The sequence below is a fragment of the Triplophysa dalaica genome, chromosome 22 (genome assembly GCF_015846415.1).
Source record: "Triplophysa dalaica isolate WHDGS20190420 chromosome 22, ASM1584641v1, whole genome shotgun sequence".
In the NCBI taxonomy this organism is placed as follows: domain Eukaryota; kingdom Metazoa; phylum Chordata; class Actinopteri; order Cypriniformes; family Nemacheilidae; genus Triplophysa; species Triplophysa dalaica.
This window is the reverse complement of record NC_079563.1, coordinates 8,635,252-8,652,644: the sequence shown is the minus strand read 5'-3', so window position 1 is coordinate 8,652,644 and position 17,393 is coordinate 8,635,252. Positions and strand designations below refer to the sequence as shown.

The 17,393-nt window shown below is 39.6% G+C and overlaps 1 pseudogene; it reads left to right on the top strand.

Moving 5' to 3' along the window:
- Positions 1-11,599: 11,599 nt before the first annotated feature.
- On the top strand, positions 11,600-14,303 carry LOC130411422 (uncharacterized; annotated as a pseudogene).
- Positions 14,304-17,393: the final 3,090 nt, after the last annotated feature.

Below are 17,393 nucleotides of genomic sequence, written 5' to 3'. Positions count from 1 at the left end.
TTGAAAGTATTTAGCTTGTACTGTAAAAAAAATTGTGTTCTGCATTAAGTTCAGGACCACAAATGATCAGCAATAAATTCTTTTTTTGTTGTTGTTAAAACAAAGGTTATCAGCATCACTTTGCAGCCAGTGGTAAGATAATTGACATCAACAAGAATTATGTATCACAGTATTGTTTCAGCCTGGTGAAGCTCTTTATAGATAATTATATTCAGATCGTCCAATCTTACCATGAATGAAAAATGACAGTGAAAAAAATGCCCAAAGAGATGCCTACTGTACACCAGGCAATTTCTCTGAAACTTTAAACATCGAACCGTTTCTGACATGTCCTTTTAGAGTAATGTATAATCAGAGCTGTTGGATTCTTTCTATTGGAAGTATACTCAACAGAACCCGTTTATTGCCCCTATTAAACAGACTACTGACTTACAGTATATTGCAAAGTGAGATCTGAATCTTTAATTTTGAAGACACAAACAACCAAACAAGGGCAACAAACCAGTCATTGATGTGCCCTTCTGATGTTTATGTTATTTAAAAATGAATTTGCAATCTATCTTTAACTCTAAATTTACAGAAAGCTTATTTTTTGTGTTCGTGTCTCAGAACCGCAGTCTTCCTGACATTTGATGCTATGGGATTTGTCAGCTCCACCCTAAATTCCGCTAATCCCCTATATACAGCCTTGTTATTTGTTATCTATGTCTTTAACAGTATTTGTTATCTATTTCTATAAACAGTATTTGTTATCTATAGTATATAAAGATTGCATGAGGCACAGCACTGAAGTTAAAGCAGAAAATCATCTTACAGCCTAACCTCAAGATGTGGTGTAGACTGAAGTTTTTTTTTTCCTTTTTTTGCCCTTACACACTTTAATTTTCAAGAGCTGCAGAATTATGTAAGAGTTTGATGACATTTCCACATGAAAAAATTCTCTAATAACAATGATTCTGCCCATGAAAATACAGAAGGCATGTCCTTAATAGTAATTTTAGCATACAGGCAATCTGAGCACCCTTTAAGACATAGAGATTGGTCCTAAAGTAGGAAGTATGTTAAATATAACAGGCACTTTACAATTGATCAATTTATTCAAAATGAGGAGGGGGTGATATAGCAGGAGTTTTTATCATGGGGTCCACAGACGCTCCGGGGGGAAATTTAAGAGGAAATAAGTTAAGATAATAAAAAACTGCATGTTTGTTGGATAAGCCATTTTTTCTTCATTTTTTCAAGTTCTTGTTAAAAGGTGCTGTTAACCTAAATAAAAATAAATATTTTCTATGTAATTTTGTTTTTACTTTTGTTGACCACGATGACAATATTTTCATATCGCTTGTCACTCGTTCTTTACATAACTAACTTTATATTTTAGGAACAGGTCTCCCTGCTTGACCTTAAAAAGTTTGAAAACCCCTGTGTTCAAGAATAATTCACTAGAATTAACCATTTCAGTTTGACTAAAACAATTTGCAAATCATAAAAAACATTACCGGTTGATTTTAATTCTGAATAAATTTATGAGGTTTTACCACATCAAAAGTGTGTCTTGCTATATGACTCGAAGGCATCGGTCTACTGCAGAGATGCAAGGGAGCGGTTAATTCATTCCAGTAGTGTGGCCAGGCCCTTTCAACTTATCTGCTGTTTATTTGATTAGAAATCTGCCTTGTTGATGAGAGACAGTGGACACTGGAGGATAGCATCTGCAAAATACCAGAAAAAAGCAGCAGAATCAGCAAAAAAAAATTCAACCACAGTTATGCTGCTCAGTACCACAACATACTCTTAACACAGGCGCTGGTGTGCCATCACAAGGTCAACAGCAAAATGAAAGAGAATTGATAATTGAGGCAAATTAAAAATAAAACCGCTTCTATTTACACAATATATGCATCGCTTTTCCAGTGCAAGCATTTTTGTGTCAGTGTTGTGTAAACGCACAGTACATCATGTACTGTATGGAGATGCAAAATTAATATTAGCAGCAAGGTGACCAAGTCTAACGCTGTGTCCGAAATCGCAAACTGTGACAGTACGTACTTAATTTGAATAAGTGCCTACCTATCGGCTGTTAAAACAGTACGTTATATGTACTCTGAGTAGAAGTAGTATGAATACATTTCGGACATACTTGGTCCGCCATGTTTCATGGTCATGTGACCCGTATGCTCTTTGACCTAAGAAGTATTAACAACAACCTATACGTGTACGTTGATAAAAAACATGTTCTAGTCAAGAGAAATTAATTTGTTGCCACTTATATTAGAAGCGGAAGTCCGCCTTAAAGATTTTCACTATATTTATGATTTACTTTTGAAATTTGACTCCTGCTCAGCTCCCGTGGCATCATGGGATGGAAAAGTGTCCATCCGTTCCACAATAAGAAATCTGATGAAATGGAATGCAGCTCTCTCAGGTAACAGATGCATTCTTCCTAATAGATGATTTTCTCCTTTCTTCTCTATAATAATAAAACATTATTACAACGAGGACATTTTCTGTTTTCTCTTCAAATAAGAAAGGGTTTACATGCAATGTAATAATACTTAAACATGCTCTTCCACTAAACAGGTTATAACAGTTCTGGGTAAATACTTTCATCCAGTAAACATATTATCTAGTATTCCTCAATCAAAACTATGGGAGAGTAAATATGAGAGAATACATACAATTGCAATTTTCTTACTTTACTCAACAATTTACAAGTACATCTGCAAGATTCTTGCCAGATTTCAAATAGACATTTAGAAGGTGAATGTAAGATGTTTATAATTTAGAAACTGCTCTTTTTAAGAAACGTATAAGATGATTTTTTACACAGCAGATGTTTTCCAGATCTGCAGTAAAACTATGGACTTGGCCACACCGCAGTGACGTCCCAAAGTCTGACAAAGCAAATGTTTTATAAATAAGAAAAAATCTAGCCAATTTAAGATTTTGAAGTTGAAGGACAAGGACAAGAATTGGCATACCTTTTCTACGATAGGTCAAATTTTTGAAATCACAGTGTAGATCGTTGTATTATGTACACACTTGCACAAACTAACATCTGTATAAAAGTGTAGGGGTCATGTTGGACCTCAAGTTGTTTTTCAACTGAAAGATAAAGTGAGAGCTTTTTATGGGAAGCTAATGCTCTCTCATGGCGTTTCCCCCAGTGGTTCCTGAAATAACCATCAGGCCATTAAACTACCTTGCAGCTTGTTGTATTGTGTGGTCGCCCAATAAATCATCACTCTACATGGTAATTGTAGTTTAATTGCAAGACAACTGCCCAGAGAGTGTGTTTCTGTATATAGTTAGCCTGCAAACCTATTTGTAACCACAACCGGCAACGCATGACAATTGCCCTTAGATCTTCCACAGAAGCCATGGATGTGGAGGAGAAACTTGATTGTCATTAAGGTTTAAATTACACGGGAATGTTATAACTGCATCAAGGACAATTATTTCTTATTTGAAAAGCCAAAAAGGTTTTTTGGGTGAGTAAGGGGCTAACACCTTAACTTCACCACAAACCCTGAAATCACAACCGCAAAGGCTAATTTAGCTAAAAACACGGTTTCACAAGGTGCAAAAACAACAATAAATGGCTCCAGTAACCCGACGCCTAAAACTAACATCACATGGGAAAAGTCAAATCATAAGAAAACATTCCAGTGAGATCGTAGGAAATAGGAATTCACACGAATGAGCCACCTTGTAAAATAGGTATGAATTCCAAATCAGATTGCGTGGATATACATTTATACATGTGAAAGATACCGCATATTTAAATACATTCGAAAGTTGTGCTGGGTGACACGAAAGAAGTCCCGCTGACTGACACCAAAAAAGGGGGAAATTCCTGTCAGTAAACATAATGAATAAATTACAGTTTGTGACAATGTCAAGAATTCCAGTGAGACTGTGTTGACTATTTTACGCGCACATAAAACCGCAAACAATGCTTTGAAAATGTGAATTTTGTATTGAACTTAAAGGAAAATCTGTGACAGATCCTCATGGTCAAACATCTTGCAGTTTGTCAATTTGTCAGTCAGAGTTTACCACACAGATCTAAAGGAAAACGTAAAACGTCTTTGCCTGTGCTTATAAATGGAAGTGATCGACATAAGATTCTAATGTGATCTTTTGTGTGGAATCTCTTTAGCTGTCTATGTCGGCAAAAAAGAAAAACCACACCGGAGAATGCAGAACGGTAGCAAAAGATGAAAAGCCGGTATATGCTGCCAGCTGACCTTCAAGACTGCAGGTGTGTGAATGTTGTCACATTCCTATCAGGCTCTCTGTAACTGATGGTCTCATCTCTGCTAAATAGACATCAAGGTAAAAAGGGAGGCACTCATGCAAGACAAAAAGTATATAAAATGGACTGAGAAGGAGAAAAATAAAGCGAAGGTTTTATACTTTACTTTAAAGTGTCTTTTAAGGTAACACTCATGTGAGGCAGATCCAGGAGCTGACTGTGCAAAGTGTGTAGTTTTCTTTTCATTGCTAACCTACACAAGCCTGTATGGGTGGAATGCAACAGCAGTTGAAATCAGCTCGACAACGCTGCGTGTTAGGTTTTTATAGTACAAGTTATATACATTTAGTAAGCCACTTCCTTAAATATGTACATATTATTTTGGTGTCAGGTAATAAATAAATAAATGTAAACAGTCTGTGTATTAAAAGTCGTGCTGAGTGACATATAAAAAGGTCATGCTCACTGACATGAAAAAATGGGGATATTCATGTCCATGAACACGAATTAATAGATTCCAATTTCGTGCCACAAACTGCCGTGCGACAGTGTTGAAATAGTATATATACGCAGTATAGTTCGGTATACAATAGTATAATAGTAATATTTAAAAATTATATTCAGTATTGGTTGTTATAAATGATTAAAAAAAACTGAATTAATGATGGTGACATCATGTGATGTTGCCATATTTTTGCAGGGTATAACATTTTTATTATGCTCAGTCACCTCCAAGAGAGTTCACCCCAAAACTAGAATTATGTCCTTATTTCCTTATCATCATGTCTTTCAAAACCTGTGTATGTCTATTTCTACTTTGGAACGCTAAAGTAAATTGTCTCAGTGGTTTTGTATTTGTAAAATGGAAGCCAATGTTGTTACTACATTAGATTGGATGTCATTCATGTTAGGAATCACACAAGGGTAAATAAATTATAAAATAATTTTCATTTTTGGGTGAACTATCCCTTTAAGAATAATTGGAAGACTGTGGAATGAAATACTTGCTAACGCAACATCTAAAGTATCTTTCTGAATATAGCTTATTTCAAATGCCATTATTGCTCTTTTTGAAACACAACACCTTGTTCCCTACGATAACAGCAAGTCTATTTTAACTCAATTGAAGCAAATGTAATTTGACAGATCAAGTACACATGTACAAGGTCTTCTATTTTGCCTCATATAACTCATTTTCAAGTTAATGTCCCTCAACGATATTTCAACAGAATGAAGTCTTGTGTTATCAATGTCCTCTTCCTATACCACTGCTGGTCGACTCTCTTTTTGATGACACTCCAAAAAGTATTATTTCCAGCAAATGTCAGCCTGACTTTACTGATCTATCTGACAGTGCTCAGAATGGCTCAGATATAACCCTGTTCTAGAAAAGCTGATCATGTTCTGTGCTTGTGCAGCCTCGAGCACCGTTCTCAACATTTCATTTAGTTCAGGCAGAGCGCTCTGCTTTAGAACAGGCTTCATCCATTGAGACGAAAATAACACAGAAGCCTTTCCCCCATCTGGCATGTGAGGAAGCATTTACACATCAGCCATCCCATTAATCAATATTTGGAAATGATTGTGGGGGGGGGGATTTTTGGTTGCATCTGTCAGAGCCAGGCCTCTTTGGTCACCAAACTGTTTCCCTGTAAGGCAACCATGTGCTTGATCATAGATGTCTGACTTGATATCGTTTTAAATTTGTAAATGTAAAGGGGCTGTCATTTGTCTACTCAAAGACATGCAGTAATTTGATAATATACCAAAATTACGTTGCTATTTGCATTGCGTTTAAAACTCTCTCACATAAAAAACGTGTTCACGGATGTGCTGTATATAGGAAAATGGCAACTGTTTGGACCAATTAATTAACTCTTTGGTGCTGCATCAAATGGTCTCAGATTTAAAAAAATAAAAAACAAACGTTTAATACCGATTGAATGTGCCTTTTGCACAATTAACTATATATCATTTAATAGTAAATAGACAATTTTATTTACATGGGGCCTTTTATGGATTTTTATGGAGCTAAAATTCCTATAGAAGGGTTAGGGTTTTATTTTTATGCTGCGCTGCATAATATTATTAAACTGAGCAAATGAAAGAGAATTGGGTGTTTTTTCTGAATGCATATATGAAATTAGCTTGTGACCTATTGTTCCACTAACTACTCAATTCAATTGATTTATTGGACTTTTATGCATCTTAATTTGTGATCATTATGAAGGATCACCAAGTTTCATAAATCATACAGATGAACAATCGACATTTTTATTGATTTTGAATTTAAAGACATATTTAAGCTCAAAATAATGAGTTCAATTCTAATATACAAGAAAATGTACAATACTCTCTCTTGTCTGCCAATATATCCTGGGAAATCAAAAGTTAGCAATTTACTGACATGTACCATCAAGTAACACAGAAGCAGTAGCCCTAACTGTTTATTGAAATATTTGAGTAAACTTAGCTTTTGTCTTGCGCATTGCACAAAAGGTAATGTAATTGACAATTGGGGGCTGTTTCAGAAATTTGGACTTCTGTTGTAACTTTTGCACTGTTTAATATCTGATTTCTGGCCAGTTATACTACAGTTCACTCTTAAGATTTTTTTCTAAATAGCACCGAAAAAGGGTTCTATGGCTTGCATCAATAGCAGAAACAGTTATGTGGTATATAGAAACCTTTTAAGGTTCCATAAATTTCCTACCCTAAAAAGTGCTATATAAAACCTCAGTGGTGAAATTAAGAACCCTTTTATTATCAGAAGACAGGAAGGGTTTTATTTTGTTATTTTCATTAATTCATATTATTTCATGAATTTATATATGTATGCTATTTATTTATTTATTCTGTTAAATATTTTATATACTTTTCTTGCAGCATTTTATGATGTCATACAGTTTAAATACAAGAAATGTAAATGTCATGTAGACCAAATAATGCAAATTTATTACCTACTGCTCAGAACATATAATGCGTTTCAATATATTTTTTACATAATAACATTGTGTTTCTTTCACAATTTTGCATTCTTGCAAAGCACCTTCACACAAAATAAAACAAATTAGCCCTAAAAAAAGAGTTTTAGCACATTTCAGCCCAAAAGCAGTAGAAATGTAAGAAAAAGGTTATATTATTTATATATTATAACTATAAAAAGCTATACAAATGCATTACAATTTGAAGTTACCCGAGCAACAAGTTTAAATAGCAAGCAATACAACCAGGCAGTCAGACAGGCAGTAAAATTATGACATCAGGTATTGTTTGTTGTGTTAAGTGGCATATCCATTGATTTTTTTGTGTGTGATTATGATGTTGAGTATCTGGCTTAATAGAAGAAGGATCTGGCAGTGTGTTGTATCATGTGGCTCACATCTGCAGATTCCCACAACTGTCCGGCAATGGCTGTGGTCATCATCACTGAGTATTAGGTCAAACCTGAGCTGTGTCTGTCAGTTATGTGTTTTCAGGAGCCTGAATACAGTAGAATCAAAACAAGCTGATTTGACTGTAGATGGACACACATATGATAAAAGTATGAAATGACAGAGGTTTGGTTTAGCTGACTTTATGCAGGAAATAAAGATAATGTTTGGCTAAAGATTCATTCATAAATGTTGTTGACTTGTGAATATCACTGAATTTGCCTCAACCATTAAGCAAAAGTCAGACCTGCTGCTGTCCAGCTGTGAGTTTGACTTATGATTCACCTTAAACAGAGACAAGTAAACACAACTTCTATTTACAAAATGATTTAACAGTAAAGTGTTACTTTTATGTTGGATGGGTATCAACTTTAAAAGAAATTTGAATAAATCATCTTTTTATAACACCAAGACACAGTTGTTAGACTTCTATTTGTTGACAACTATTTCACAGTTGTTATACTTCTCTGTATGACATATCGCTTATTGCTCCTAAACTCTTTGTAAGTCGCTTTGGAAAAAAGCGTCTGCTAAATGTCTAAACGTAAATGTAAATGTTAGACTTCTTAACTGAATGAAGGCTTCGTTAGCACTATTGGAAATAATACCCATCTCTTCCAAGTTCACTCCCAACACAAGCTTAAAACTCTGAAATATTAATAAATAAACCTAAATACATGTTGTTCTAAAAAGTTAGAATATTTTCAAAGAAAATATGCTGTTCAGACTTGAAAATGGAACACAATCAACTTGATTACAACAGCAATACAAACTAATAAAGTGAAAGTTCAATATTTTATCATTGCAGGCAGCGCATTTATGCAACACTCTTGCCATGGGCTCCAAATTAAAATGTATGAGCAAAAGGGCAGCAGACTCAAAACTATACCCACATCATTAGAATTGTTGAGGAGGTTCACGGTATGAATAAACATAATCCAGGAGGACTGTTACAATGAGAGGTTTCACTTACCCCCAGGACACAAGAGAAATTACATGATTTAAAGTACATGGACATGTGATTAATGTTCTCATAAAGTAGGGCAAATAATGTTGCCTAGAGAGCTCATTGGGATTGTAAAGCTGTTAGGCAGGCCAGAGAAGATAATGATGATATCTGTATCATAACACACATTAAATAGGCTTTGCTTTTGCTCAAAGTATTTAGATGAACTGGTATGATGAATTGATAGCTGACAGCCCATATATCATGTCATTTAAGAATTGTGCCCATGCAGAGATTTTGTAATAACAAATTGTTGAGATAACATTTTGTTTGTTACTACCAGACTGTCAAGGAAGCATTTGAATGATCTTCTCGTCTTCCCAAAGTTTTTGAACCAAATAATGAATGATAATCAATAATGATTTTGAACCAATAATAATCTGTGTTTTTCTAAACATTATTGGTTTTCAACATGTTTATATTAACACAATTTAACTGATTGTCACTTTAATTACACAGTTAAACAAATGTACAGGTTTTAAGAACAAAGGTTTTAACAAAACCATCATGGGAGTCTTTAATCTCAATCTCACATACCATAGTTTCACACCTACACCCCCATATTTTGTGTTCACATGCAACATACCAAAAGGGACGTTTCACGACAACAATCCATTACTGGCTGATATTTGGGACCAAAATGCCTCATATCCTACACATCTGTCCATATGGTAGAACAATGGCCTTTATCTGACAGATGGGTGTTGACCTATGGTATGTGACAATGAGAATACACCAGGGAGGCGGGACGAATGGTTTTAATGATTAATACAAAAATTTTAGATGAGGCAGAGCTATTTGCCAGAATCTGTCCAATTGCAAAAGACAAGTGTGGAACAAGAGAAACATTTCTTTTTCACAAAACCCTGCTGCTTGGCTTTGAAGAGAAGTGAGCATTTAGTCAGAGAGCAGGAAACAGCCAATATCATGATTAGGGTTTATTAATATTCTTCATTTATGTATATTTGCCACAGTTTGAGAACTGAAAACTGTAAACCATTTTTGCTGCATTAAATTGATAGTTTACCCCAAAATAAAAATTCTCTCATCACTTAGTCACCCTCTTGTCATTTCAAACCTGTATGACTTTCTTCCGCAGAACACAATAGAAGACATTTTGAAGAATGTTATTAACTGGCCCCCATTCACTTGCATTGATTTTGTGTCCATAAAATAGAAGTGAATTCTCCATTCAATAGAAGTGATTGGGGGCCAGCGCTGTTCTGTTACCAACTTTCTTCAAAATATCTTCCATAAATTGTTTTGTAAAACATGTTTTGTGCATTAAATCAATATTTTTCAACTGTACTGCCCTTTCAGGTTCAGAATCACACAAATGCAAAAACTGTGGTAATACATAGTATTCGATTTCTTTCAACAAATTGCCTCTTCATCCATCTGACATTGAACATACACATCAACTTCCAGCTATGCCATAAACACAGCTAGACTAAATGGAAAATATAAACAGTATGTTTTTAAAACATCAGGCATACAGTTAGAAACAAGATTCCCATTTCGACAGAAAAGCATTACATGAAAAAGAAAAGCCATCCCAGGGTTTACCTGAATCACACTATCATCTCACAACACAGATCTCATGTTCTCTCAACTGTATGGTCCTTAAAGAATGTTTTCACAGTATTTAAATGTTAAAAATATTTTTATTTTTACCCAAGTCAATAGATCTGAATAATCTCATCAATACAATGCCATGATTTAGTATAGCATTTTCTCTGTGCAACTGTATTTCAAAACAGTCCTGACAAATAGCTTCCCTTCTCACAAATAATGTTGGACAAATATTGGTGAAGGATTACGAACAATGTAGACAATCCTCATAAAGTGGCTACCTGTACACAATGTGGTACAGCCCAAAGACTCTTCGGTTTAAATGACAACAGCACCACTCTGTGGTAGTATATTTATTACCACTGCATGTGAAAGTTAAAAAAAGGAAGGTAAAAAAAATTCATTATAGCAGTGTTTAGAATTGTCAAGCAAATTTGTCACACGCTCATTTAAAGACGACAATGTCAGTTTTTAAATGTCACTCTATTATGTCAGTTTAAAATTTACATTAAATGCTATAGATGCTTTATTAGTAAATGGATAGTTCACCTAATTATGCCTATAGGTGTTATAATCCCACTATTTCAGCACAGTTTAATTGCCCAATAACACATTTCCCATGCCTTATGCATGACAGGAGGAAGCAGTCAAGAATATGAATTTGATTTCTAAGGGAAGTCTGTGTTTAAATCAACTCGCATTTCCCAATCCCTGGCTATACTCATCAGACCTTAATCTGGGATTTAGGACGTGGAGGGGTTTTCTGCCCCTCCCGAATAAAGGGTTGCATTTTTAGTGAGTTACCCTGGGTGTTTTGGGGAATGGCATTTGCTGCCACTCTCTTGGTCTCTACTGCTGCACCAAAAAACTTGATTGTGGTGCCATGCATATCCCCCGTGTCAAGATATTCTTACAACCCACAAGAATATGTTTAAGGTTAGCTCGTGCTGCACATAAGTGGCATCCTGTTAACACCAAACATGTAGATAAAGTATTGTATACTTACACTATATGAGTACAAGTTAATTGAGATTTATTGACAGTCCCATTCTGATAGTGAAAAGAATGTAATTTTTAGATTGTTTGATAAGTGTTCCTTAAAGTAGGAAAATGTAAGGGCAATAATTACAGTGTAGTCTGTTAGAATCAATAAAACATTTAAACTGTGGCGAACCAGAAGTATTATACTTATTGAGAGACATTCACCAGGGTACTATACCTTTAAGGGAGGGAGGAGCTAGCAGTTGTTGTGTTCCGGTTGTAGATGTGTGCGGTTGTTTTTTACCTCTCTCGCTGTTCGGAGTGAGAGATATTAAAGTGGATATTAAGATGACTCGACGCACCGTACTGGCCAGTTCCCCCCTCCCTTCCTCGAGAGACTACCGGGCGCTGGCTGTGGAGGCAGACAGGATTTTTCTCGCGAACAGGCAGCAGTTTGTCCATGGGTTGTTGCCTCCCCAGCACACCGCTGCACCGTTTGGCCCCACGGAGGACGAACTGGACACTGCAGCTGCCGTGACGGGCCGCCGACAGCGTGAGAACGGTTGGTGTTATTACCATTCCAGGTTTGGGGCCAAAGCCAAGCAGTGTTGCCAGCCTTGCAGTTTTAGAGCCCAGGAAAAAGCCAGGGCTGGCGCTCATTAATAGCTGGCCGTGACTGCAAGCTGTTATTTATCACTGACACTTTGTCCGGCCGATTTCCTCTGCGCTTAAAGACTGTTGGTGGATGTTACAAACTGCCACCTAATCGACGTCCTGTTTGTTGCTTCACACCCCTGCACGCTTGGAGGGGTGGGGGCGCTTTGTCTGTCGAACACACTAACCCCCAGGGACTTGTATCAACGCCTGCTAGCTGAGTTCCCTGACATCACCAGGCCCATGTTTTCATTGGCGGTGGCTAAGCATGGCGTGGAGCACTACATCACCACGGTTGGCCCCCCAGTCTATGCACGAGCCCGGCGCCAAGCTTGCCATCACCAGGGAGGAGTTCACTACCATGGAGCACCTCGGCATCGTGCGCAACTCTAACAGCCTGTGGGCCTCCCCCCTACACATGGGGACAAAGGCTGATGGCGGTTGCCGTCCCTGTGCTGATTTCCGTCGCCTGAACAATGCCACCACCCCCGACAGGTACCCAGTGCCTCACATACAGGATTTCTCCGCTCACCTAGCTGGTGCCACCGTCTTTTTTTTTCAAGGTGGAACTGGTCCGTGGTTACCACCAGGTGCCTGTCCACCCACAGGATGTCCCCAAGACAGCAGTCATCACACCCTTTGGCTTTTTTGCCTTTTTCCTCAAGGGTGCAGCGCAGACGTTTCAGCGCTTCATGGACTCTGTGCTGAGGGACATGCCATTCCTTTTTGTTTACTTGGATGATATTCTTGTGGCCAGCGCGTCCGCAGACGATCACCTGACACATGTCAGACAGCTATTCGGCCGGCTCAATGAGCATGGTCTCATCCTCAACCCAGCTAAGTGTGAGTTTTGCCGGTCGTCCATCACTTTCCTTGGCCAACAGGTCACCCCCCAGGGGGCCGTTCCTCTCCCTGCCAAGGTGGAAACTGTCGCCAGTTTCCCATGCCCACGCACTGTGAAGTCCCTGCATGAGTTCCTGTTTATGGTAAACTTCTACAACCGTTTCCTCCCCCATGCGGCCCAACTCATGCGACCCTTTTACGACGCCCTGTTGCTCTTACTTCGGATGCTTCTGATTACGGCGTGGGGGCAGTGTGTGAACAGTGGGTGGGTGGAGCCTGGCAGCCGCTTGCCTTTTTCAGCAGGAAGCTCCGTGTCAACGAGAGGAAATACAGCACCTTCGACTGGGAGCTCCTGGGTCTTTTCCTCTCCACCCGTCATTTCCGGTTCGTGTTAGAGGGCCGGCATTTCACAGCTTTCGTTGACCACAAACCGCTGACGTTTGTTAAGTCTTCGGAACCATGGTCTGGTCGACAGCAACGTCAGCTGCGAGTTCCTGACTGACATTCAGCATGTGGCCGGTAAAGACAATTTCGTCGCCGACTGCCTTTCCAGTGCTTTTGCTGGGTCCATCCATTTAGGCCTCGACTACGCTACTATGGCTGTTGATCAGACCGCGGACGCTGAGGTGCAAGCCTACAGGATGGCCCCCACGGCGCTGCTCATGGAGGAGGTGGTTTTTGACACAGCCAACGCTAAACTCCTCTGCAATGTTTCCAGTGGACAACCGCCTCCTATGGTACCTGCTGGCTGGAGGCGTAAGGTTTTTGACGGCATCCACTGCCTTTCCCACCCAGGGGTGAAGGCCTCTACCAAGCTGTTGGGTGCCAAGTTCGTCTGGCCGGGCCTGCGGAGGAACGTCAGGGCTTGGGCTGCTGCCTGTGTGGCGTGCCAGCGAGCAAAGGTGACCGGTCATACCAAGGCCCCTTTGGGCCCTTGAAAGTGCCAGAGAGACGTTTTGACCATGTGAATATTGACCTGGTGGGCCCACTTCCCCCCTCCCGTGGTTACACCTACCTCCTCACCATGGTGGACAGGACTACCAGGTGGCCTGAAGTGGTTCCCCTGTCTTCCACTACATCAGCTGAAGTGGCCCGGGCGTTCATTATGGCTTGGGCACACCCGTCCGACCTCTCCTCGGACCGAGGTCCACAGTTCACATCGGAGCTTTGGACTGTGGTCGCCGAGGTCCTAGGGGTGAAGGTCCACCGTACCACAGCCTATAACCCACAGAGCAATGGACTTTGTGAGCGGTTTCATCGTGACATGAAGGCCGCGCTAAGGGCCAGCCTTACGAGCTGCGACTGGGCTGACCGCCTCCCATGGGTCATGCTTTGCTCAGCCCCCAAAGAAGATTTTCAAGCCTCATCGGCTGAGCTTGTGTACGGACAACCTTTGCGCATTCCGGGGGAGTTTCTTCCTGATGCCACGGCCCAGTGGTTGGTGGCCTCTCATCGTGCTGGGTCCCGGGACATTGTTGATGCTTTTGTTCCTATTCCCACATCTCACCATGGCCTACCCCAGTCATACGTGCCCAAGGATTTACCGTCGGCCTAGTATGTTTTCATCCGCCACAATGGCCATCGTACCCCGCTGCGGCCACCCTACGATGGACCCTTCTGCGTCCTGGTGGGGGGTTCTAAGAACTTCATTGTGGATATGGGGGGCAGGCCTGAGCGGGTGGCCATAGACCGTCTCAAACCTGCTCATGTTGATATTGGTGCACCACTTAAGCTGGCCCAGCCTCCACGGCGAGGACACCCCCCTTGGCCCCTGGCCCTTCCTCCCTCTTCTTTTAAGCGAAACCGTTGTGATCCGCCCCCCTGTAAGTTGACTTTCCTAAAATCTGTTCTGTTTTTGTAATTATGTATAGAGACCTATGTTTTATTAGGGGAGAATTCTGGGGGGGGCTGTGTGGCAAACCACAAGTATTATACTTATTAAGAGACATTCACCAGAATACTATACCTTTAAGGGAGGGAGGAGTAAGTAGTTGTTGTCTTTCGGTTGTACATGTGTGCAGTTGTTTTTTGACCTCACTCGCTGTTCGGAGTGAGAGATATTAAAGTGAATAATAAGCTGACTCGTCGCATCTTCGTCTCTTGTCTCCTCATTTATTGTACTCCACAAAACTCCAGTAATATTTTTCCAATCATTAACTTCCAACCCCAAAAAACTTTGACAATTTATCACAGCCCCTTGGATCAAAGGCTACAAAACGTAAGATTTAAAACGTGTAAACTAGTTGAAACAGCTAAATTTGTGGCTGTGCCATGATCTAAAGAAATTTTCGACTCATTTTATAGTACTTTCGGAAAGGAACACATTACTGACCAACAAACCCTTTATGCACAGAAAGATAGAAGAAATGAAGATGTTTCAAGATGAACATACAACCAAAATGCTGGAGTTTTTAAAGGTTTCCCCATTTATGTAACGCTTTTTTAAGTAAGGGTTTTTACATTCTACAGATGCAAAATAGAATGCAAACACAGCATAATCATAGAATCCCCACAAGAGGAACTTTGTTACAAATATTTATTGAAATATTCTGAAATTGCATTATTATTATAATAATTAATTATAATTTAGTCATTTGGCAGACGCTTTTATCCAAAGCGACTTGTGCACTTGTTACATGGACAATCCCCCTGGAGCAACATGGAGTAAAGTGTCTTGTTCAAGGACACAGTGGTGGTGGCTGCTGGGAGTGAACCAGCAACCTTTGATTTATCAGTTCAGTGGTTTAACCCACTAGACCACCATCTCACATTATCAATGTGATCTCATCTTCATCCTGTCCATAGTTACCGGAGGAAGGGAGCATATTTGTTACTGAAGAGCTGCTCTTTTGTAAGTATGACTGGAACCCTTATTCAATGACAGTCTGAGCAGTTTGAGCCAAAGATGAACCAGAGAACATATCCATTGAAGACATCTGGGCAATCAATCGTGGAGGATCCGGGCTATATTGGAACACTGACATTGGAAGGGGAAACAGGGGCGTACTGATCCAAAGACCCTTGAGACTGGGATAATGATGGGGAGCCATTGGAAATGCTGCTCACATCCTGTGTGGTTAGTTACGATTACTTCCTCCAGAGCTTACCACTTGTTCTGTTATAGGGCTGCCCTGTGCAGTAAAAATGGAGCCTTGAGTCTCAATAGATGGACTAGAAGACAAGCTTTCTGAAGAGTACACAGGTACAGCAGCTCCTGATGAGTGAAGGGAGAGCTGCATTAAGGGCCTGAAGTATAGAGGCTTAGAGATCCTTTGTCAACAGCAGGTAGATAAGTAATCTCTTAGGGTGAGGAAAAAAGTTCTGTAGACTCTCCAGGGGCATGCTGACTTGAAGTGCTTTGAGATTGTAGCAACAAGTCACCATAAGAGCTAGAGGCAGTACCCAAAGCTCCGAACAAAGGACCATAACTCACCAGAAAGCTAAACATAAGAATACTGGGAGAGCTCTGATCCTGTAAGGTTACAGTTAATGGCCAAGGCTTTTCGCGTGTTCTACATGGCAAGATATAATAATTAACCAGTTACACAAAGAGATCAACATGAGTCATGACAAAACCTTACTTAAAGAATTCCAAACAATGGCTGTCAATTCTGTTATATTCTACTTAACTTAAAAATGTTTTTCCTGCATTTGATGTTGGAAAAGGCCTTGGTAATGTCGCTGAAATCCAGGGATCGGAGGCTGTCACTTTCAAGGGTAATCAATGATTTTGGTTTTGACTAAAGACACTTTGAAAAGGAATGTTCCATGCTGGCGTTAGTAACAGGTAATGTCAGAAAAATATGGAAGATGTTTAGCATGAGAATGTAGTTGCTCGGGGCGATTGTATGCAAGTTGCTTAGAAATCCAAAATCCTTGTACAATTTCTAGTGAAGATTAAGCTCAGCAACATGTCTGTTAATCAAAACATTAAACACACATGTTGAAACTTTTGTTCTGATAATTTGCTCTTCACTCTCGATCTCAACCTAACTTCTCCAGACACTACACATCCTTCCCCACTGGTCACTTTCCGCCACAACCTATGAACACTCTCTCTCCCACTTATCCTCATAAAAAATCCCACGATCCCTCCCTCTGAACAGCTCTCTCTGTTGAAAACTAACAGCGTCAAACTAAATTCCTACTCAGACAACTTATCCCCGCTTAAATGTAGGCCAGCCCGTGCATCCCCTTCGTCACCCTGTTTATCTAATGTTCTCCATGAGCATCGCGCCACGCTCAGGTCTGCTGAAAGAAAGTGGCACAAATCTAAATATCCTACTGACCTCTCTATCTCTCTTATCTGAAGATGACATTTCCAAGGTCATTTCTTCGGACCACCCCTACCTGCCAACTATAAGAATCGGCTGAAAACACATTTCTTCCGTCAGCACCAGACCGTTTAGTTCCGAATTCAATCTTTTCTTCTCTTAAAAAAATCCCCAAGCTTTGTAGAATGTGGTTGGCTTTGTGAGACCAGTTTTATGGCGCTAATGCTTGTCCTAATGTTGTTCCAATTGCTTCCATTGTTTACCTCATTTGCAAGTCTCTTTGGATAAAAGCGTCTTCTAAATGTAAGTGTAAAGCGGACCTGATAACGGTTAGTCTTTTGTCGGCACCTTAAATCTTGGTGTTATTGCCC